Here is a 23005-nt window from a genome sequence, read left to right on the forward strand (position 1 = left end):
TCAGGCTGTACATTTTAGGACTGATTTAGGTTCTGATTAGCTGCCCAGACTGCTACAGCTAAACCGCTGTAGGCTGAAAAAACAGATATAAATGCATTGGCTTTACTTACATCACAAAAAGAATGTATGGTCTTACTGGTCTTATTCCTGTACTTGCTGTAAACACACCAAAGCACAGCTGTAACTTGTTTTGGGGGATATCTGCTATTCTGCTATATGCTGTAAATGTTGACATAAAAAGTTAAAACAACCGTATTCTAGTAGTTTACTGTATTTTTTGCTTTCACTGATGTAGTATGTTCTGCTCTTGGTGCTGGGTATCAGATCAATACCTTCTCTATACTTTTAACAGTCTGTGTTAAGCAGTTACTTTGAAACTGAAGTTATGCTTCTTTAGGTGGAGTTTTCCACAGGTATTAAGAATGTGGCTGCCCCGCTGTGAGGCAGGAAGAGAGCAGGTACTCCCTGGCCTGGCAGCACATGCCAAGCCTACTGTCAGAATCTACTGATGTGGAAGATAGAAGCAAATGGAGGAAACAGATATGCAACAAGGAGCGCTTAATGAATGTTTAACTAGCCCCGTTTAAAATATGCATTGTGGTTAAAACTTTATAAAACAAGACGATAATTACTGTTCTTGCAATACAACAAAGCAGCTCCAAACAGAACAGTAATTAATTCATTGCGTTAAGTTGTTTTATGTTAATCTCTGACAGAGGAATTAAAAATAAATTGCCAGCAAGTGTGGAGCTTGGACCGAATCGCAGCCAAGAGCACGCAAAGACCACATGCATTAACCACAGGGTGATTAAGTTTGGGAGCAATGATTCACTAAATATTTAACAGCTTTGCTTGGGACAAAGTATATCATGAATTATAGATTGGGAGAATTAGAATATCTTGATGTAAGACAGTGTTTAAAGAATTAACCTGCAATTGGGGAAGAGCAATTACCATTGTAATAAATGATCTGCGAGTCAAGAACAGAGGCTCTATTCTTTATTTTTAATTAATTTCTCCTCAAGGGGGGATGTGTTCTTCTCATTACTCTGTGCCACTTTTGGGCTCCTTTTGTTCTTGATAAATGGTCATCTGCTGGGCTGAGGGTTCAGAGCTTTGCTCTATTCTCTTTGCCAGCTCATGTATTATCCTCGTTTTTGATCAGTTCAGAATTGGCCTCATAATAATCATCTGGTAAGTGTGGTTTAATAGCAGTGAGGGTTATGAGCAGTGAAGCTTACAGTGCAGGTCTTTTATTATTAATTTTTTTTGTTGTTTTGTTTGAATTTTCAGCATGGCCTCCCTTTTTTGTGGTTGGGGTCCCTTATTTAAATGAGCGATGGTCTCCTGCGAGGCAGGAGGCGAGCTGCTTATGCAAACGACCTGTCCAGGGGACCTCTGCTGAGGGGGTAACGGCTCTGGCCCCATTTGCTGCTGAAGTGGCTGAGGACGCTGAGAAGTGTGTGCAGAGCAGACTAATTGGCTTTCTATAAATGGTGGTTGAGTCTGACCTGGGCAGCTGTGCGTAATGGGCCTGTCTCTCTGACCTCTATCCCCCGCCCCCCCCCAACACACCAGATCTCTTGAGCATCCTTCCATAGCTCAGCACTACTCCCATGCTGCTACCACTGTCTAGCCTGCATTTGCAGCCTCTGTTTGTTTGTGAGGAGAATGCACAACTGGACAGACAAGATCTTGGACAGAATTGCGAGCTGGTAATGTGGAAACCTTAAAGGCCCACCTTGGGTGAAAACACCAAATCTGTATTCCGCAGCGATTTTTAGGCACTGCTATGACCCTCTAATGACTTGTTGTGAAGGTTTTCACAGCGTTACAAAGCAAGCTCTAGGATTTTAGGTTGAATAGCTGTCAAGAGAACATTTGTTGCCTGCAAAAACGTACATTTACATAAAGCTTCAATATTATAGTGCAAGAAATCTACCAATACTTTAAGCATGTATGAGTCCTAAAGGTTTATTTCTTTTAAATAAAAGAGTTTTAGTTGAAATGTGTCCTGTTTACTGTCCCCTAAATAATCATCCAGATCACTACACAGAGCACTTTTAATTAGGACATAATTCGACAAGGTACTGCATAATTCTTGATTATGGATATTCCACATCCATTCATTGAACATCGGTTGGACATTATTTTGCTGCATGGGGGATTGTTACAGTGCACTTCGGCAATTCAGCACTACATTTATAGACTCCTCTATGACATGGCTAAACCCCTAGCAGTGTGCTATATAGTGAATAGGGCACAGTTTCAGACGCAGCTTTTTAGATGAAGCCAAACATTCAGCTTAAAGAAGTCTATTCCACCAATTCAATTGTTAGCCCACACCGTTGTTTAACACAATAAAGGTCGTCCAGTCAAAGCAGAGGTCATTTCCATATACTCATCCTAAAGGCAAAGCAGACAAAGAGAGGCAGATAGAGGTTGTGCAATGGTTTTTATACAAATGCTGGTTTTGATACAACGACCCACACAGGTGTTATAAGGTAACCTCAGAGGAAAACTAAAATACAAGAGAAATGCAGGATATGGATCCTTTAATGTCTAGTTTGAGTCTTTTTGGGAATGTTATTTGTTACCTGTTTCATACTTGGCATTTGGACATATACTCAGATTGTATTGTCATTTAAAGGGGAAAAAGCAGACAAGAAGGCTGCTCTGAACTCAGGCAGTCTTTTGAGTTATTTTTGTGCCAAAACCTTAAAGAAGTCATATTTCCCAGGAGAATATTGACTTTGCAGATATGTAATGCAGTTCTCAAAAGAAAGAATCAAAGTCCCAGAAAACGAAAACAAGATATCATAAAAGTCTAACAAATTCCACATTAAACAATAAAAGCAAAGTTGAGAGGAAGCCCATTTAAATTCTTGTCGTGTTCCTGTGTGTCAAGAAACAGGACAGGATGCTGTTTGGTTTGGTTTAGTTTTAATTATAAAACTGTCAGGGACATATTGCAGAATCTATGTCTGCATCTGGGGCACATGTTTCTGAGAGAAGTCCATTATTGCCTGTCTTTATAGGTCATTATGCTAGTAGTCATGCTTTTTTGATCCACTTTTAAAACAGATAGCTATCTTTTCCGTGTGCCACGTCTTTTCCAGCGTGGAATGGAACATGGACAAATAAGTAAACATTCTTAATAGAAGTTTTAATATATCAGATATATGTGGAAATATCTAATAATAATAGTACATTGAAGTTGATACTAAATACACACTTAAACATATAAAGTCTAAGAAAGGTTAAAAAAGCACTATTCACTATTACTTAGCTGAGTTGGCCAATATAAATTCAAATATACAGTACTGTATAAAACATCACATTTATCACATTATAAATAACATTCATTTGTAAATGTTGGTTTTATGTATGTCATTTCGTTTTATGTTTTCGTTTAACCATTTTCAAGCTTGTCTGTAAGGCAGCCCAGTATCATTTGTAGTCATCCTACAACACCTGGTTTGGTTAATCAGTGCTTCATTAAGGTGAATCAGGTGTGCTGCTGGTGGTTTAGAACAAATCTGTGTGATGGATGGAGGCAACACCTAAAAAAAACATGACAAGTCTTTACATTATAGTATAGTATTTATATAGTTTTATAGTATCTATGTTTAATATCAGCATTTACTGTAATGTTATTTTTTTCTAGAATGGACCACGCCCACGTAGCTGGAACGGGGAGGCAAACTCAGGAGGCTTTATGGGAATTCAGGGCGGATTCGAGGTGGGTATGTGAAACTGAGTCCACATGTAGCTGAGGTGAGCATTGGAGAGGAAGGGGGGAGACAGGGTGGTGGTGGGTTGTTTCTCACTGAGTATGGAGGGTTTATATTGGGCTGAGGAGGACTAGCTGAGGTGTGAGCCATCTCCCAAAATGTCAGAACTTTAGATGTTAGTGTCTTACAAGCAAGAACAAATTTACTGCCCATACAAAGTGGCATGCGAAAGTTCAGTATCTGTTACTGTGAATAGCCAACTGATTAAAAGATGACCTCATTACTGACTGTTGGGACAACTGTTGAGGAGATTTTTTTTTAATTTGTATCACCTGGCATTTACTAATAATTTTTATGAACAAGCCGTAGCTCTAACAAGCTAATTAAGGTCTGAGACCATGGTAATTTGGCAAGTTATCTGGCAGCTCAGATATCTTGGGGTGCCAAGATCTTGACTATGAAGACATGGAAAGATAATTGTTGTTTTTATTGTTAAAATGTCATATATTCTATATTATAAGTGATGTAGTAAAGAAATTTCCATGAATTCAGAAACTAGATCTACATCTGTGTCCCCTTGAGTGACTTCACTTGAAATCTAGTACGTTTTTGATTATATATGGCTTTCCAGTAGGCTTTTGAGGCTTCTCCATTGAAACTATAATGCAGGAATTGCTTTTTTCGTCCATTTCTGCAATACCCAGGTTTAATTTCATAGTCTAATAAACACTGCAGTTACTCATTCGATTTTTACTTCGGAGAAAGTGCATACCATCACCATGGAGAGGTAGGTGTAAACCCTTACAGTTCAGATGTCCGAGTGACTTCCCGGCTCAGTGTGACCAACTTAGGCCAAGTGTTATGTTTAAAGTCTACCGACCTTTTATTTAAAAGGCGTAACACCTATCACCATCGCATAGCTGGAAAAGTGATTTCTTCGCAAGTCCCCGAGAAGCTTATTAGACTCATGAAGAAAAGAAATGAATACTCAATGTGCGCCTTTGTGGAGTGATGATGTTGTTTGAATGGCATATTTCCCGTATGAATGGTAGGTCTATTTTTTTGCCAAAACAAAAAAAAAGAGTGAGTACTTGAATATCGTTATGGGCTAGTTCAATGCAGCGTCTCCGGCTCAGAGGCGATCTCAGAGGCCACACCAGCAGGGTGGAAAACACCAGCGTTTGATGTTTTCAATCATCCTCCAGCCTTTGTGTCTCTCAGCCAGTCCCTGCAGGTTGACTCTTTCTGAATAACATGTTTTTCAGTTTTTTAAGAGAGAGAAAAAGAGAGAGAAAAAGAGTAATAATAATAAAAAAACTTCATTTGAAAGGAAAGCCTGGTGTTGGGTCTCTGCATGTTTACTTTCATTATCCTTGGTACCCTCTCCCTCTCTCCCCGTGCTAGAAGTCACATGGCCCTACATTAGTGGCCAAAAGAAGGGAGCATAGCCAAATAGTAGCCTTTGACTGTTGTAAAGCCTTAGCCAAAGACTTGTGGGATGCTCTCCCACCCTCCTCTGCATGACAGTGGTTAGACGTGGTCACCTGCTGGCTGGCAGGAAGATGTGTACAGCCTCACAGGTCAGCCTTAGACTGGAGCTAGAGATTAGGCTCACATTTGATAGCCAATAACCAACACATCTCACGCCCTGCCCCTAACCACAGCTAGGATTTTGCTCTGTGGCAAACGCAAACTATGGCTGTACGATATGGGTAAATGTACTGCAGTTAGGGCTGTCAGTTACTCTAGTCACCAACACAACAGTCATCGATTGCAATTTGCCTTCTCAGTGAATCAGCAAATTGACAATTGGCTCTATTATAATACCTACTTTAAATTCTCCTACTGGTCTTTCTCACAGGAGGAAATGGACACACCCATTTACACTAATATTCACAGGTTTTTTAAAAAATGACTTCGTGTTTTATCATTTTTAAATGATGCTATCTTGAAACCTGTGTGACTGAATGGGACTCAGAATAAGTCTGTACATTTATCTGGAAAGCTGAAGTTTATTATAAAATTTGATGTTTTATATTTTTCTAACAAAACATTTTAAAACTTTGGAAATGTATCTTAACTGTGCAGTGAAGTAAATCTGAGATAAATAAGCCAGAGCAGAGAGATTAGGACTCAACTTTTTATGTTCAATATCAGCATTTACTGGTAAACAATATTTTGTGCTAGTATTGACCACGTCCATGTAGCTGCAACAGGGAGGTAAACTGAGGAGGATTTGTGGTGGAGTTCACGGCGGCTTCGAGGTGGGTGTGTAAAGCTGAGCCCCCATGTAAAAGTGTATTATAGTAAATATTAGAGCTGCTTTGTTTTTGACCAAAATGATTTACATGACCTAAAGTACATCTGTAATTGGTTCAGGGTGCTCACAGCACAATATAATACATGTGGCTTATTTACATGCTCAGGGAATAAATATTAGGAGTGATATTGCAACAACAGTTTAGGAAATGTATAATGTCACAGTCTTCAAATCTCCATTTTTGCAACATTTTTGCTTTTTGACATAATTTGTTGTTCTGTATATCACAGTTTTATGATGAATGGACCAATTGAAATGCTCTAGAAGGTTTTTCTTCTCCTGTAAAGTTCCTGTAAAGGTCTTTGCTTGACAGTGACGATATATTGTATAGCACTAAGGCCATCCAAAAAGTACTGAAGAATGTTTTGTAAAATTAGGGAATGTATAGATGAAAGCTAATAGAAAAGAGAAACAACCAAAAAAACAAAAACAAAACAAGGCAGATGATATTCTGATAACCCTCTGACCTTCGTGATGTCTTTTAGAGGATGATTGATGTGGTCATATCCACAGCCTTTCCAAACAAACGCGGGCGGACAGTTTCAGGACGATTGCCACATTTTGTTTATGAAGGATAAACATATTATGCATCTGAAGCCTTCACATCCAGCTTGCATTAGAAAATATAATGATGATTTGTGTGCAGCTCTGCTGTAGAAGCCCACTTATTGTACATAAGTGTTATAATTGGAAGTTTATTGCATTACCCGGCTGCAGAGTGTTATTTCCTGCTATTTGTCTAATGCATCTTAAAGAACGGTAATCTAATAGAAATCATTATTTCTTCTCAGGCTTTTAGACATTGGAAATGATTTAAGGGAACATCATTTACAAAATGTGTTGAGGATAGTGCGAATTAATACCTCACCTTGTAAGAATATGTGCATAAAAAAAAAGAACAATGTGATTTTATTAAAAAGGATGTACATGCTTTTCAGATTGCCATGAGCTAGGATTGTCTTAGATAAATGGCTTCGCTCAAATAATGGCTTACATGGAAATGTGTTTTTACTTTCAGAGATGTTGCTTTTCCTAATGTTCCTTGTAACTCTTAATGGTGTGTTATTAGATCTACCAGAGCTGTTTTCAATCTCCCTTTTTTTGTATGAGATGAGCTTTGACAGGCATTCAACGTATGGCATTGATGCACATTGTGGTGCTTCTTCAGGTTCTGATGACTTTTAATGGATCTGGACAGGAAAGCATAGATATTAAGGCCTGGCCAATACATCGGTTGGCTCATAATATTGGCAGATATTTTAGAGTTTTACCAGGATTGGATTTATAAGGATTGTGATACATTTGATGTCTTGTGATTTGCTAACACATCTGATATTTGGAAAACCATTCGCTTGATATTTTGCTTAAATACTTAAATCTTATCAATGTTTAAATGTTTTGATTGCTTGTAATTGGTTTGTTAAGTCAACTCTCCCATGTGACCAAAAGATTTATTTGATAAATGATGTCATTATAAAAATAAACCAATAAATGAAGATATGGACATGGATAGGTTAAATCAGTATTGTTATATGTCCCAGCAGTTTTACAGTGGTGGGGTCTGTAACGAAGACACAACCTCAAATCTTTTGTCCTTATTCTCTGTGTTGATCAACAGTATGAGAAGACACAAAGGCTCCACACAGATGGGGCTATCTGGAGGAATCAGGCCGGAGAGCTCTATCGGCTAGCTGAATCCTCTGGCCCGAGTGAAGAGTGAAAAGGTACAGGAATGCCTGATTGCAGTGTGATCTGATGGCTAGTGGATTGTGTGTGAGTGTGCCTCAGCCACACAAACACACACATACACAAACGCACACTGATGCACAGCTGCCACGGCTTGCTCCCTCTCTAGGGAAAGTCAGGCTGAGTCGCACTTACCGTTGCTGTGAAGAAATGAATAAAACCAAAATGAGATATCCCAGTGACAGTCCTGCCTTTAAAAGCCACAGATTGTCATTGTGTCACACACTGCCTGCTCTCTTTTGTTGATGTTATGAAAAATGTATTGCGCGCAGATAGAACGAAAGAGCAGCCTTTTCGGGGACACTTTACGGTTTGATGAGTGGTCCACATGCCCACAGTTTCACTTTGTCTGCTTGTGCAGAGTTTGATTTCTTTTGTTCTTTCTTTCAAAAAGAAGTTTCTAAATGGTTTTCAGTTTGGAGTTATGGTTCTAAAAAAAACTTGGGTTGGTGTTTTAATAAAACAATAATAATAATAAAGATTCAGTTGCAATTAATTGACTCTGGTGGTGAGCTTGACTGTTGGCCTGACCCACCCCTCTCAGCTGAAAAGGAGATTTTGATTGGTTCTGCCACTGAGTTAGACAGTCAGTGCTCTATGCTGTTTAGGGGGGTATTTTCTTTCGTCACAAGGGTTGAGAACTTGATCAAAAAGCAAAAGTGGTGGATTAAATGTCTTCCCGCCCCCTTGGTTCTGCTACCCATAACCATTTTGTGGTGTTGTATATACAGTCTGATCTGGTATTGCTTTAATGTACGCACAGTAGATTGCTCCTTTCTCCCAGTTTTGAACTGTTTTTGCAACAATAGTCGTTAGTCGAAAAACCAGAACGTTCCTATGATAGTTTCATTTTTGATTGTGAATTATGAGTAAAAATAGTGGAGAATTGTGTTCCGTACATGCTTTTGATGGCGTGCCCCTCATGGTAAGTGTCAGAAATTAGACAACATGTGGCTCAAACTCAAAATGTCATGCTTCCATATTCCACTGTAAAATAGTTACTCTGCAAGTTTTGAATTATGCCCTTTTTCTTACCTATACAACTATGCTGTACATTGAAATTCAAAGACAAGAAACAAAGATTATATACATTAACATAAGCCTTGTTAAGATGCAATCCTGATTGGTTCAGATCAGGGAATTCCTAAATGAAAGATGGATCGTCTATGGCACCTCCGTATAAAAGCTTCTTTGAGTGTTTGGGTATTGCATGTGGACTCTTTTAAGTACCGCTGGCTTTGGTGTAGCTTGTGTACTCTTATTGCAGTGATGCCAGTTAATTCCTATAAATCTTTCCCTGCTGGTGTTTGGCCTCACCTGCCAGAGGTGACCAATGACCGGCCTCCAATCCATCTCTTTTGCACGCGTAATTGAGTACTTCCTTAATTTATGAGGCAGCTTCCTCCATTAACAGCGAAATCTCTGGAATTAAAGAAGAAACAGACCTTCGTGCGCTAGGCCGCGACTGCTTGCGGAGTAAACAGTGATAAATGGCCGAACCCATCCCCGCGCCTGACTTTGAAAAATACCTGCGTGGAGTTTCAGGTCAGACTCTGACAACAATTAGGCAGAGAAAAATAAATAGACTTTGACCTTTTTCCAGCTCTTTTTCCTCTTCCTGTGCGACACCGAGGTGTGCTTGACAGGATGTGCATATGCATGGACGAGCCAATCAGTGCTGATCTTTTAACGACCTCACTGTTAAACTGCTAATTTTGCAAGACGACACACAGGGGAGCCGTTTGTGTTTGACACCAACCATGATTCTTCCCTTCTTCATTAAAGTATTTGATGAAGCACTCTGCTACGTTATAGCTACCTGCAGATTAAGGGTGGAGCATATGGTGAAGATATAGTATCACCATACTTGAATGCATGTTCATGATAGAAATGTTGCAACAAAAAAAAAATTAATAACTGTAGTGCACTGGACGTCCAATCAGATACGCTCTTAACAATAAAGGTGCTTCAAATGTTTTTTAGTGATGCCATAGAATAGCTGCTCTTGGTTCCATGAAGAACCATGTTTGTAAAAGAGATGTGTGAGGGTGAAGAATACTTACACATCTCTTTTACAAACATGGTTCTTTATATAAGTTGTTCTTCTTTTGCATCACTCAATGGCCCATTTGAAGCACCTTTATTTTTAAGAGTATACTTGTCCTTGCACAGCTCATGCTATTACAATATATACTAGTTGTTGTTGTTGTTGTTGTTTACAGGTTCTGTATAATTGGTCGAAATCTGTTTTTTATGACAAATGCTGTTTTTCAGTATCCTGTAGTGTACTGAAGCAATGTATAGTGATGTAATGCACCACAATAACGATAATCATCCTATTGCCCCCCCAACCTGTTCAATGTGTATGTATATATTCATCACATCACTGTTTATACTTTAAGCTTATTTATTATGATATTTTCCACATTTTTTATAAGCAGCTATTGATCAGTGGATTTCTAGCAGGCTGTCCTTAATTCGCACTCTCATTTTCTGAAAATCCCCAAATTCACTGCGTCGAGCAGCCTTTTAGCAGCCCCAGTCCCCAGCCCTGAATAAATGACATGGATATAAGCTCCCCTAGACGCCATGGTGTAAATGTATTAGCTGCACTAAGAGACCTACTCCTGGTATAATTATGTTAGGAACCAATAAGACAGCTCAGAAATCAATATGCTAAGACAGATAGAGTATAGGAGCATGGCCAGTGAACTGGGGATAGATTAGGCTGGCAGGTCCCCTAGCTGAGTATTGCTAGCATTTAAGCCATGTTAGACTTAACATTTCCCTGCAAGGAAAATCATCAGGGCTTTTCCCCCTCACTTGGGGCGCTGGATTAGCTCCTCTCAGCAGTTATGTTCCTCTCGTCTAATTACACGATTTTGACCAGTTAAATCCTGCTCATTTTAATTTGACTGATTTTTAACTTCCTCTTTTAATTTCAATCAATATGCAGTATCAATGTGCTGTGAGGAGAATGTTCAAGTCTGATAATTAATGCATGCTCTTCAATTACTGAAATTTAAGCCACCCCCCGCCCCATTTCATTGTTGAAGTAGTGCTCTTTCATGGCTTAAATGGCACTCGGTTCTGCTCTTGGATATGATGGGGAGGGAAAAATGGCATATTTCAATGTTTCAATGAGAAATCTTATGAATCCTTGTCTTTTTTCTGTCTGTCTTTCTTTTTTTGTGCATGTTGTCGGTCATAGGCAGTGAAATAAATGCTATGATATGCTTTAAAGGCTTTCTGTGTAAACAGAGACAGAGCTGTAATTTATATTCAATTAGGTCTAAAATAAAAAGCCACTATGGGAGGAAACAAAAGGCGTCCCTTTTGGGTACAGTACATCTGCTTCGAGCCCAATCAAGCTTTCAAAGCCACGGCAGGGAACAATAGCCTTCATCAGGCAGGAACAAAGTCACAGACATAAGTGGTCCGAGTAAGTGTGCAATTTCTGCCCATATGACTGTCCTGACACAATTGCTCTAATTTTCCTCCTTTGAAATGACTGATAAAAGACTTAGGTAATTGCTATGGAGACAGCATTTCTTCCATCAGAAAAGGGTGGGGGGGTCTCAAGTAATACTGCCTCAGGGCTGGAGGATGGAGTGTCAGTTTCTGCACCGTCCCAAATTAATACTTGTCCTTTTCTTCAGCCCTACTTCCTCAGGATCTTATTATGTGATGGTAATCCATGCTGACGTTGTATTGGAAATCACTCAATCACGTGGCTTTTAGGGAAGGCCGAAAATATTCCTAAACATGCCAACGCGTCAACCAGACTAATTCTCCCGAGGTCATGTGCAGCTCTGGCATCACCACGCAAAGCGCTCTAATACCTTGCTTCCAAAGAGCAGATTAAGCAAATGGCACGTGAATTAAAAGGAGGCGGAACCCGCTGGAGCGCAGGGTGAGGAGATAGCTCACTCTGACGCCGCACTTCGACCTGTGTCCATTCAGCCTGTGACCTTGTCCCCTGAAATCAAACTTCATTTATCTGCCTGATCTCTGATTATCTGGCCATTGCACCGCTCACTCAGGGAAAGAGCAGGCCACTGTTAGCTAATGGGAAAGAGGGAGTTTACGCATGGACTCACGTGAGCTCCAACAACACAAGCAAATTACTGCCGTGGCCTCCGATTACATCTGTTTATTGTAAGCAATTCCGTTCCATCTTTTCTCTGAAAGACAAACCGTCTTATCGCGGAGTGTAATTGGTATTGGTTTATCAGCGTTCTAGATTGCTTTTCACCATTTGCTGTTTAAAAAGCTTTTGGCTGAGAATGTCTTTCAAAACTTGGATGAGAACTCATTAGATAATTGCTATTCATGGGTACAGTCGTGTAGCTAAACTAGTCACAACCAGCACTTAATGGCTATTTCTGTAGGACTAATTGATTTAGCTATTGACTGCTGTTCAATTAAGCAACTAATCTACTATGCTTTCTTTGGTTCCTTTCCTTTTGCTGGTGTGGAGACCGTAATGATACACCCTGCTGAGCTGGTCTGCCCTGACGTCATCCCCTGTTACAGTGATTGCTTCAGTGTTTCATAAAATTATGGTAAGCTACCAAGCAGGCTAGCCATTTAGCTTTTTGTATTTAGCTTTGAGAGTGGCTTGTTGAATTGCTGGGTGTCTTATTTGAGTGACATTGACAGAAGGTGTAAAAAAAAAAGTCCAAAAATAATGTCTGTTTAGCCAAATATTCGTAACACAGAAGATTCTCCCTTGCAAAGGATTAGCCCTGGGACTGTCAGTCTTCATATAATAAAATATCAGTAAATGATGAAATATTGTCCCCTAACTGAGCTAATGTTACCTTGCAATGTTACCTAACAAAATACTGGTTAATAATGAGTAAAAAATATTATTTAATCCTTTTCATCAAGAAATACAGATAACCATTTGAATGATTTTAGCCAATGGTCCAGCAGTAATAATGTTGCCTGCTCAGTAGGTCCACCACAGTCACCACACTGGCATTCAAAGTTCCATCTGTGATTTCTTTTTTTATGGTACAACACAACAATTGAATGCATATTGCTCCATATACGTCCTGCTGTGTATTGTTGAAATGACTGAGTGTCGTAGAAACATTACTGGACATTATAGAGTATTATAGTGGATTTTAATTAAGTTGGGATTGTGCGTACAACCCCCATGTTTTTCATAATAAACATTTATTGATTGATAATTGCAGCTGCACACCTAAAACTCATTGTAGCCATTTTATCATAATACACTAAGCAATTTGTATTTACAGCAGCTCGGTACATTCTATGGGACTATAAGTAATTCTTGTCTCGGATACATCTCATTCACAAAATTGGTTCTTCAAAGAACCAGAGTTTCTTGTGGGAACTAAAAGTGGGTCTTCAGTGGTATCACTCCAGAGAACCCTGTTTGGGCACCTTTAGTGTTAAGAATATGTGACCTATCCTGGAAGTAAATGTATCCTCATTGTGGTCAGGGCTTTTTCCTATCAACCCTATGAGGTCACAGAGCTGCTGCAGAGGCTCCATTAATTGTGCTCCACATTCCCCTGAATCAGCTGAAGAGGGATCCCAGCGGCCCAGCTCCACTGCAACCTCTCGGCCCCCCGCTCTAACAGCTGACCGAGGGACCCCCGGTCAGCAGCCACCTCGCACCGTCCAGTCCTGAGGTGCTGACTTTAAAGCATAGCCCGAGCCCAAAGCCAGTGAATAATACACAGTAATGAGTTAATCAATACATATTATGGTTTCATTGGTTCGCTAAAGCAGGAACAGAGCATGGTGAGCACAGAGCAATGGAGGGAAGAAAAGGAGAAAAGAAAACCCAGTGTGTCTGATCTAGATAGCATCAACCTTCCCCCAGGGATTTCCCTATTCAGGAATCCAATTTACCATGCCTGATTGACATGGATTGGATCCCAGGGAATCTCATAACTCTTTTAAAGGCCTAATAAAGATCTAATGGATTTGTCCCCGTATTGGGCAGTTTTTTAAACTTTTACTAAACTGCATGACTCGTTCACAATTAATGCTCGTCCGCTCCGCAGGTGATGTTGTCCGCCTAGCTCTCGGGAACTTGTATGGAGTGCATGCGGTAGAGAGCCTTTCTCTGATTAAGCCGACATGGAGACTGTGTGTCCTCCTTAACAGATCCCAGTGCACAGACCCCCTGTGAGGGGGGGGGGGGGGGGGGGGGGGGGGCTGGATTCACCTCATAAGCAACAATAAACAGGGCCTGGTTGCAAAGAGAGAAAATAAAGTGACTTCCTTTACAATCAGAACTGGAATGAAGCTTTGCTCTTACAGTCCACCTTTTGTAGCTTCTCACTGACCCGATGGTCAGGTTGGCTTGTGCAGCACTTTCTAAATGGCTGGTTTACACTTTTTAAAACTAAGGGTTTTAAATAGTCGGCTCAATATACAAATATGTGGCTCAAGGCAAACCATTCCATGTGTTTTTGAAGCTTTAGATTATGTAGAGGCTCTCAAAAAACATTAATTAAACCAAATGGAACCAAAAATTAATCCATGGGTATTCAATTGCAGTGACCCTTTCATTGGTTCCATTTGAGTGACATTGGGCACTTTAGCAGTAGTAGTCCTGCTCATGGATAGGTCTTTTAGACCCAGATTAGACCCTAAACCTAAGGTAAAAAGCTTTTCCAATATGGATTCACCATTGCCTACTCAGATATTAGTGGCATACGTGTAAGTTTAAGACTGAGTATGTCTCTTACCAGATTATACAGATTGTCTGTAGGATGCTCAGAAATGTTAAAAATAAACAGTTGATACGTTTAACAGGTAACAGGTAATCGTGGGAGATGGGTATATATGATTGTGAGATTTCAGACATCTCAGGCATGCAGTGGTATTTCACATTCTTTCAAAAAAAAAAAAAGAATTAAGATGGAAAAAATGGACTTCCGAGAAATTAGTCGTCTAGACTTTGGACGTTAATGAAGGAATCCGGTGTTGGGTGACTCCATAGAGACAAAAGCAGGGATTCATGGCTTGCAGGGCCTAAGCCCTGGACCAGGGGAGAAGAAAGACGAGAAGATTACCAAAGCAACCTGAACCTAGGATCAGCAACGAGGAGCACTCCCCTCAGCGATAGAATCGACAGGCAACAAAAGACAGGTCGGCCGCAAATATCAGACTGTCAGCTGGCCAACATCTAAACTCCCTGAGTTTCTTGTCACCGAGACTGTCAGCAGAGTGGTCCTGCTTGGGGAGGGGGAGAGTGTTCAGACAGCATTGGACTGTGGCTTTCTCTATACCTTCTACTGGTAAAGTGGCACACCTAGCTCCTCTACTGCCAAAATTGTGGTGTCATTTGGAGTGACCAGAGATGCTCTTGTGGGTCCATTACGAGGCTATCACTGGCTCTTTTCAGTCAAGGTACATTTTTGATTTATTCTTCAATGAAGTGTTGCTCTTAATCCTAAATAACGATTTGCCTAGATATTTTTTATGTGGGCTCATTTACTGTGTATCATATCCTATAACATTTGGCATTGTTTTTGATGTTGGCATTATGCAAGGCTTTATTTGAATTCAGCACTAGTGCATTATCTGTGGATTATTCCCAGAGAATTGTTCTCTTGTTTATTCACACAAGGAAATATGTATCTCAAATTCAAATGCAAGACCTTCATTTGATATTGATTCCTGGAGTTTCTTGCCCTCTGTGGGGATGTTATGCGCAATGTTTATTGTTTCTTAGCATTCTCTGACAGAGTGGCAGGTAGAAATGGGATGGTTTGCTATGCCTGCTTTGAAAATAGCAGTAATCACTGTATATGGTAAAATGGCCCTGCCAATAGGGGATGTCTGCAAGGGGTAGGCTCAGGCTGGGGCGCAGCAGAGATGTAAAATAGGCTCCAACAAGTAATTTTTATGTGCTGCATTTTAGCCTGTCATCACATTACAGGCTGCTAGAGAGTGGAAAGCAGGGAAGGTACAGCAGGACAGGAATACAGAGCCTATCATTCTCTCGATGCTGAGCAGGAGAGGCTATAGGGAGGGCACCCAGCAGGAAGCTTTGATGTAGATTGACAGATTAATCATTTCCAGCGTCTTGTGTTCCTGCCGACCTTGACAGCTCTGGAACCTTCTGGAAAAAAGCAGAGAAATGGAAAGATGGTGTATCAGTAAATGCATGCTTTTCAGCATGCTACAATATAACGCCCAGGAATTAACAACAGTAGTAGAGATGATATTGTTGCTGTCTATCTCCCAACTCATTTTTTATTCAACTCCCCTTTACAGTAGGTGAACATTTCCTAATGAATGAATGAATAGAAATGGCCTGAAATTACTTTCATTAATGTGCATTTAAATTACAAAGATTTTTTTAAAAACATCTGCAAACAACTCTTATTATTTAATCTGAACTTGGCACACTTTGCAGTGAGCATGCTCCAACTGTGTGTGCATGGTTTATTTTGTTAGGGTTTGGTCTCGGTGACCTCATGCCCACCTTCTAACTTACGGCAGGGCAACCTCTGGCGCTGTAACCTTTGACAGGTATTCAATAGCAATCTTTCAGGTAACGAGCCGAGGGCCGCTGTGCTGCTGGCTGTTCCTCCGCTGCTCTAGTGAGGAAGATGTCATGTTTAGTTTGTGCTTAAGTAACCTTGTGCTCTCTTGTCGTGACACACAGCTTTTTGGCATGTAGACACGTGACAGTATTAACTAAAAAAACATGCTAACATTGTGCCCATAGAATGTAGTTGTTTACAGTGCAGGATAGCCAACAATATGAAATAGTTATTTGATTTGTAATACAAGTTGCTAGAACAGTACAAGTGATGGTTAATGGCCTATTTCTTGGAAAACGTTAGTGTACTAGAACCTAGAGTGTACACAACCATTTGAGATGCAGCTAGGTTTAAGACTATTGGAGCCATATTTAACCAGACTACCAAATATTGCAGTCTTACAGCAGATCACTGAAGAAATACGTACATTTAAAGTATAACACTGACTCTGAGTGGAGGAACAGTTTAGCCTAGTTAGCTGTATTGTAGCCAAACTGAATGCCCTAGCACCACTTGTTAAGAAAATTATTTGTCAGTATCAGTTTAAACAAAGCCAAGTTCTTACTTTACTCGATAGTCCACGAAGCCCTATAACCAAATTTCTGTGCAACATCATCACATAGATTGTTATTATTGAGTCAACAAGAATTTACAAATCACACATTGTGAAGCCTTCGTTGATTACAGCAGTTTACTAACTTTAGAACCTTTGACTAGCTATGTTCCCAAAGTGCTTTTGCCCCTGGCTACAAGCACCCAGTAAGGTTTTGTAAACAGGAAACCTGTGTATATAGGGCAGTATGTCAGCAGAGTGCATTTACGTATTTTTAAAAGTACAAAAGTAACTTTCTATCTAATCTTCCTTCATTTGCAGGATGCTAATATAGAGGCTTTGTTAGGTCTAACAAATTGCAGCTGGTAATTCTCAAAATCCTGGGAGTAAATACACAAGAACAAAAATGTTGGGGCAACAGATGAACTGCCATAGTTGGTAGGCAGTATTATACTATGGGGTTGAATGGGGTTGGGGTCGATCACATTGCGTTTTTTTTTTTTTCTGAAGAAAACTAATTTTATCAACCAATAGAAAGTAGGCCAGTAGGATGGTTGAAAAGCTGGTCATCCAAGGGAAAACATACCCTGTGGAGATGAGTAAGCTGATTGACAGCCTAGCTTTTGACTAGCAAAGAGTAGATTCTCCTCTGAGTTTGATGGATTAGAGGTCTATTAACATAGACAACTTGACCAAGCTAGACATCAAGTGGTCATCCTGGTAAACAAGTTTGGTCAAGCTGGTTGACCAGTTTAGTAAAGCTGGTCATGCTGGTCCACCAATTTGCTCATGCTTGTCAACTAGCTTGGTCATGTTGGTCATCTTGCCATATGCTGTTCTGCCAGCTGGGACATGCTGCAAGACCAACAAAACCATCAAACTCAGAACATAAACACACCAGCTAAACCAGCCTGCCAGGCTGTTTTTTATAAGGGTATATAAAGGAAATGGGTAATTTATGTAATTTTATGTGCTTCACTTCCAGCTTTATTGTTTATAAATGTTAGATGCTGATTGTGTTTTAATTTGCAGTGTGCTGCGCTATGCTCTGCACACCTCTGTATTATTTTATTATTGACTGTTATTACAAGCATCTTAATGCTTCCAGTCCAGTGGAGTTTCTGTTGTTTTCAGATTGCCCCTCCACTCAGTAATACCGTCTTGCGTATATGCATTGAGCATGTGAATTCTAGCCCAGAGTAAATATATTATGTTGTGGATTGTTTCTGAATTGTTATTCTTGGACTCCTGATTGAGATTTCACAGGATTTGGCATGTTGATGTCAGGTGTTTTGAGACAGAGCTTTACGTCGGACCATTGATTGGGGAAAGTCAAGTGGTATTGAATTGTACACGAGACCTTGCAAGAGTCATGAGGGTAGCGAGCAGAGTGAGAGGAAAAAGAGAGAGGGAAAAGAGAGGACGAGCCTAAATGTAATTGACTGCTCTACGGTACTCCTTCATTAACAATCAGGGCATGGTAGTTGCATTATGCAAAGAAGGTAGGGATCTCTGCTTGGTGCTTTTTTTTTTTTTTTGGACAAATAGAGAGTCTATTAAAGCAGGGTTAGTCACTCACTCACACACACACATACACACGCTTCAGAGCTGCCAGCAACAGCCATCACCCACTACTTCCTCACTGTGATTCATAATCTATATTGATGCCTCTGAGACAGCAGGCTATTGATCTGGCCCTGTCTATAATCCCGCACCATATCCGCTGCTTGTTAGACATCTGTGGGAATATAAACTGGGTTTTCCATGCAACTTAGAGAGCTTCTGCCAGTAATACAGCATAGGCCGGCATGAGACCTCCACCCCCCAACCAACCAAAAAAAAAAAAAAAAGATTTTCAAGGAAGTCTTTCAACAACATAGGATATCCCCAGCACTCTTCATGTGAGTGTGTGAGCTGGAATTCCCAGAGAGTGAAAGTTTCTCTCTGTTGCTACTTTCAGAAGTGGAACTTGCACCAAAAGCTGAAACTTTGACAGAGTGGCTCTAAATATTAGACTGTACTTGTAAATACCCATGTAAATTTCCATCAAGGAAGTAAAAATCTTATTGCACTTAGCTTCAAGTTCAAGTGTTTTCTTTGTTTTTACCTAAATAATATTTCTATTTAATGTTTTTTATTATTTTAATGTTGTTAAAAGCACACACTGAAACTCTATTAGCTAAAATAACTAAAAGGTACTAACAACAGTAAGTTAGAACAAGAATAAGAGCAATATGTAAATAGCTAATATATACATTTAATGGCAGTTTTAAAAAGCTTTTATGTAAGCTTTCCAAAAAGACATGCTCCCCAAACTTTTGATGGCCTGTCTTTTGTTATATCCAAATATAAAATCACATGAAATAATACATTTGTTACTACAGTTTACTTTTTTCTTGTGAAAGGAGAACACTTTTATCTTACTTCTAGCTCTTTTTTTGCATTGAAATAACAGCTCAACTGAAATTAAATCATTTGTCCTGTCTCTGTGTGCAAGGTAATAGGCCATCTATTGTCCCACTTCAAGATACAAATCTCCTCTGTTCTGTCCAGTCCAGAGACAAATGACAGAACGGGTCGAACAAGGGTACTTAACTCAATCACATACTTCTCTGTGGGAAGACTGACTACAACAGTGACCTTAATTAAACACACAAATAATTAGTTGACCCTAGCTAATAAGATTTTGCCAAAATAACACTGGACTGTACAGACAGCAGTGGAAAAAGGGGCTGACACAGTATGGCAGCGTCAATGGACATCGTGGTGCTGAAATGTTATTTCTGATGGTGCCTTTTCAGCACCCAGTCTAAGATGATAAACTGTACTATAGAAATTCAAACACTGACATTTGACTATTTGAATTAGAATAGCAAAGAATAGGAAAGATAAAGCATAGAATGGTGACTTGGGCAGCTCGAGCCAGTCCCAATGAAAATCACAATATGGATTCTTTCAAATGTGGTCCATATAAAATCAATGTGCTGGTCATTTTAGAGATATTGAATATTATACTATTAGATGTTAAGACCTAATTAACTAAATTAACTGATTATACTTTTACAGGGCACATTAACTTTTCTAATCAAATCTGACTACTAATGTGGTTTTGTTTGTTCAGATAGATTGTTTTTGTGGGTTTGTTACTTCTGCTGTTTTTTTAGGTGTTTAAACCCTTAACATTTTATTTTTTTATTAGTTTTAGTATTTTTAGTAGTTTGTATGTAAATAATGTAAACATGAGATATAGATATGAACATGATATATATATATCATGTTTACATTATTATTTACATACAAACTACTAAAAATACTTATATTTTAAACCTGTACATCTTAAACAGTGCAACAATGTACATAGAGTGTGTATAGTGTGTGTATGTGTATAGAATATGTATAGTGTAAGTTATTGTATATATATTATATAAATATTTGTGTTTTTACAACCGTGAGAGACTTTGCACCTTTGTAATGTGATGTGACAATAAACATGATTAGATTTGATTAGATTTTTTTTTATAATTTCTTTAAGAATGACTAAAAGACAATTCTTTTAATACACAAAAATTATTTGTCATCATTGCGAAATGTTTTTTTCCACCTAATTAGTTTTCAGAATTTGATTTGAAGCAGTTCAGTGGTGTCCTAATTCAATACATTTTTGATACAGCAAAACTAAAAATTCAGCATTATAAAAATTTCAAATGTAGTATCCAGAGCTAACGCTCAAGCTAATATGTTAGCCCCAAGCTAAAACACTAGCCACAAGCTAACATGCTAGTCAGATAAAGGAAGTCAGTTCACTGTGGTACAATTTGATAAAGTAAAACATACAATATTGTCACACCCATATTCATTTACCTTGCAACAGTGCAGTAGAGAGAGCGTTTCTAGTTATAGCTGAAAAAATTATGTGCAATTCTTGATGTCCAGATTTGCCTGCATCCACGTTTTCCCCTCTATCTTGATCCGGTCAAAACCCATTTGGGCAAATAAAATGATATTTACCTCATCTTCTGTTACAAGCTTTCAAGATTACAGGCTTCAGGGAAAATCAATACAAAATACCGGCTTATCTGCAGATATATGCTCTGAGAGAATGCTAACTTTTCCTCTATGTGTTCCACCTCCCTCACCTCGGCCGTGCCCCTGGAGAGAAAGCCAAAGGCGTCCACCATGAAAGGTCCTTCAATGACATGCTGGGAAGAAGTTTATAAACTACGAGAAACACACACGCGATCTCGGGCCGCGGTGCCTGTCCGAACGGCTAACCTTTAGCACGGGGACGTTGCACTACACATCTTTCAAACTTCAGGCAGAGGAGGAAGGGCTGAAGACCCTTTGGATGATTTGAAGACTCAAATACCACTTTCATTTATTATTAATCCCTGCAGGCCAAGGGGAAGGGATGTGAGTAGAGAGTGTCATACCTGACTGGCTAATGTAAAGAAGTGGCCATCTCTGTGAGTCTCGACCCCAGGGACTTAAATCCCATTAAAGGCCCTGGAAAATTGCTTAATGTCCAGGGCTAAAATAAGTTGTGGATCAGAACGTTTGGATGCAACGATAAATGGACAGTCTTTTTTGACTTACCAAAGAGACAGATATTACAATATTATGTAGGTGGTTTAATGTTGTGTATGTCCGTGTATGTTTTTTAGCCACTGTATGTGAATAAAAACAAAGAGTAAACATTACATATTTGTGTTGTTGTGTTGTCTATTTAGTGCCAATTCTAAATGCTACACAATGCTATTCATAGTATGTTGTGAGGATGGTCAGTATTTGTAGAATATTAAAAAACTGTGTATAATAATAAATACATTATGTATATAAACATTATATAAGATATATAATACAACTGATATATATTTTTTATGTGTTTTGGAATTAAGCGCCTTGCTCCTTATGTACTCCTGCAGTGGAAGCTGCATGGTGCTCAATTCAGACAGATCTGAATTTGCTTACAAATTGTGTTTATAGTTTATAGAGCATGTGTAGTTTTTTGATGACTTACCTGTGTGATGAAACCTGTTTGAGGACAAAAATATACATCCCACTGTTTCCGATGGTAGTTTCCATGCTGTTACAAAACACTATGGAACACTCAACTCTCTACTCAATTGCTCCTTATTTGTCTCTTCTGTGTTACATGTAGTTATTCAGAGTTTCAGATGCTGATTATACTCTCAGTACACTCAGAAAATGGTATTTTGACATAATGTATTTTAAAAATGCTAGAATATCATCATACTGCGGCAACATAATGATATTCCGTCATTGTTATGATAAGGTACAACTGCCCATCCCTTTTCCATGTGATGCACTTAAACCTATCCACTTCTGTGTATTTCTGTTCAAAGCAGTGATAGCAGTAACTGCAGATGCCGTTATGGCATTCCCTCAGCCCATGGCCAGGACTGAGTACCATTAGCTCTTCTCTGCTCAGTTGCACTTGTGTCCTTTGTCTTTCTCTGTAGTGTTAATGCTCTTGGGAAGGTAATGAACCTGTGTAATTGCAGGAGGGTGTAATGATGCATGTATGTATGAAGCATGGCTCTGTACCAGCGTGTTGAATTTTTATCAATAAGAGAGATTGGATTAATATTTCAAAGTTAATGTTTTTGTTCGAGACTTTGTGCAAAGCAAACATGAATTAAGTTTCACAGTCACTTGTGCAAAAATACAATTTTCTCTGGCATCGTAACTGATCTTTTTAATTATCCCCTTAATAGCTTTATGGATTTTTGAAAGATAAATTAATATTGGCATTTGTGCAATTACAGGTCTTTATTGTTTTTTATGAAAATAATGGTCAAGGCTCATTCACTCTCTCTTAAGTCCATAGGCAACGCATATTTCCGCACATCTGGAGCAAAAATAACTTTCAGTCAATAAAGTGATTTATTTACTTATAAGATCTTTGTTTATTCCACCTTATGAAAGCCAACACACCGGCTGCTGCAGAATGTGCTCTTTAATTTAAAGTACGAAAATGCACAGATTAGATCAAAATGGATTTATGTCATTGATTTAAAACATTCACACAGAGTCTCTGCAGCAAAATCACATCAATTGAGGGGACATTTGGCTGTTTCTTAACTTTTGCATG

At 39.2% G+C, this 23005-nt stretch overlaps 1 long non-coding RNA gene across 2 annotated transcripts; it reads left to right on the forward strand.

Annotated features, from left to right (window-relative positions):
- The first annotated feature begins 3694 nt into the window (after positions 1 to 3694).
- On the forward strand, positions 3695 to 21123 carry LOC140536321 (uncharacterized). 2 transcript variants are annotated; one of them, XR_011977605.1, is made up of 3 exons: positions 3695 to 3742; positions 7673 to 7778; positions 21051 to 21123. It is a non-coding gene; the product is annotated as an uncharacterized lncRNA (long non-coding RNA). The 2 variants fall into 2 exon arrangements; XR_011977606.1 differs by lacking the exon at positions 21051 to 21123 and adding an exon at positions 12281 to 12306.
- Positions 21124 to 23005: the final 1882 nt, after the last annotated feature.

Source organism: Salminus brasiliensis, chromosome 1 (assembly GCF_030463535.1).
Source record: "Salminus brasiliensis chromosome 1, fSalBra1.hap2, whole genome shotgun sequence".
In the NCBI taxonomy this organism is placed as follows: Eukaryota; Metazoa; Chordata; class Actinopteri; order Characiformes; family Bryconidae; genus Salminus; species Salminus brasiliensis.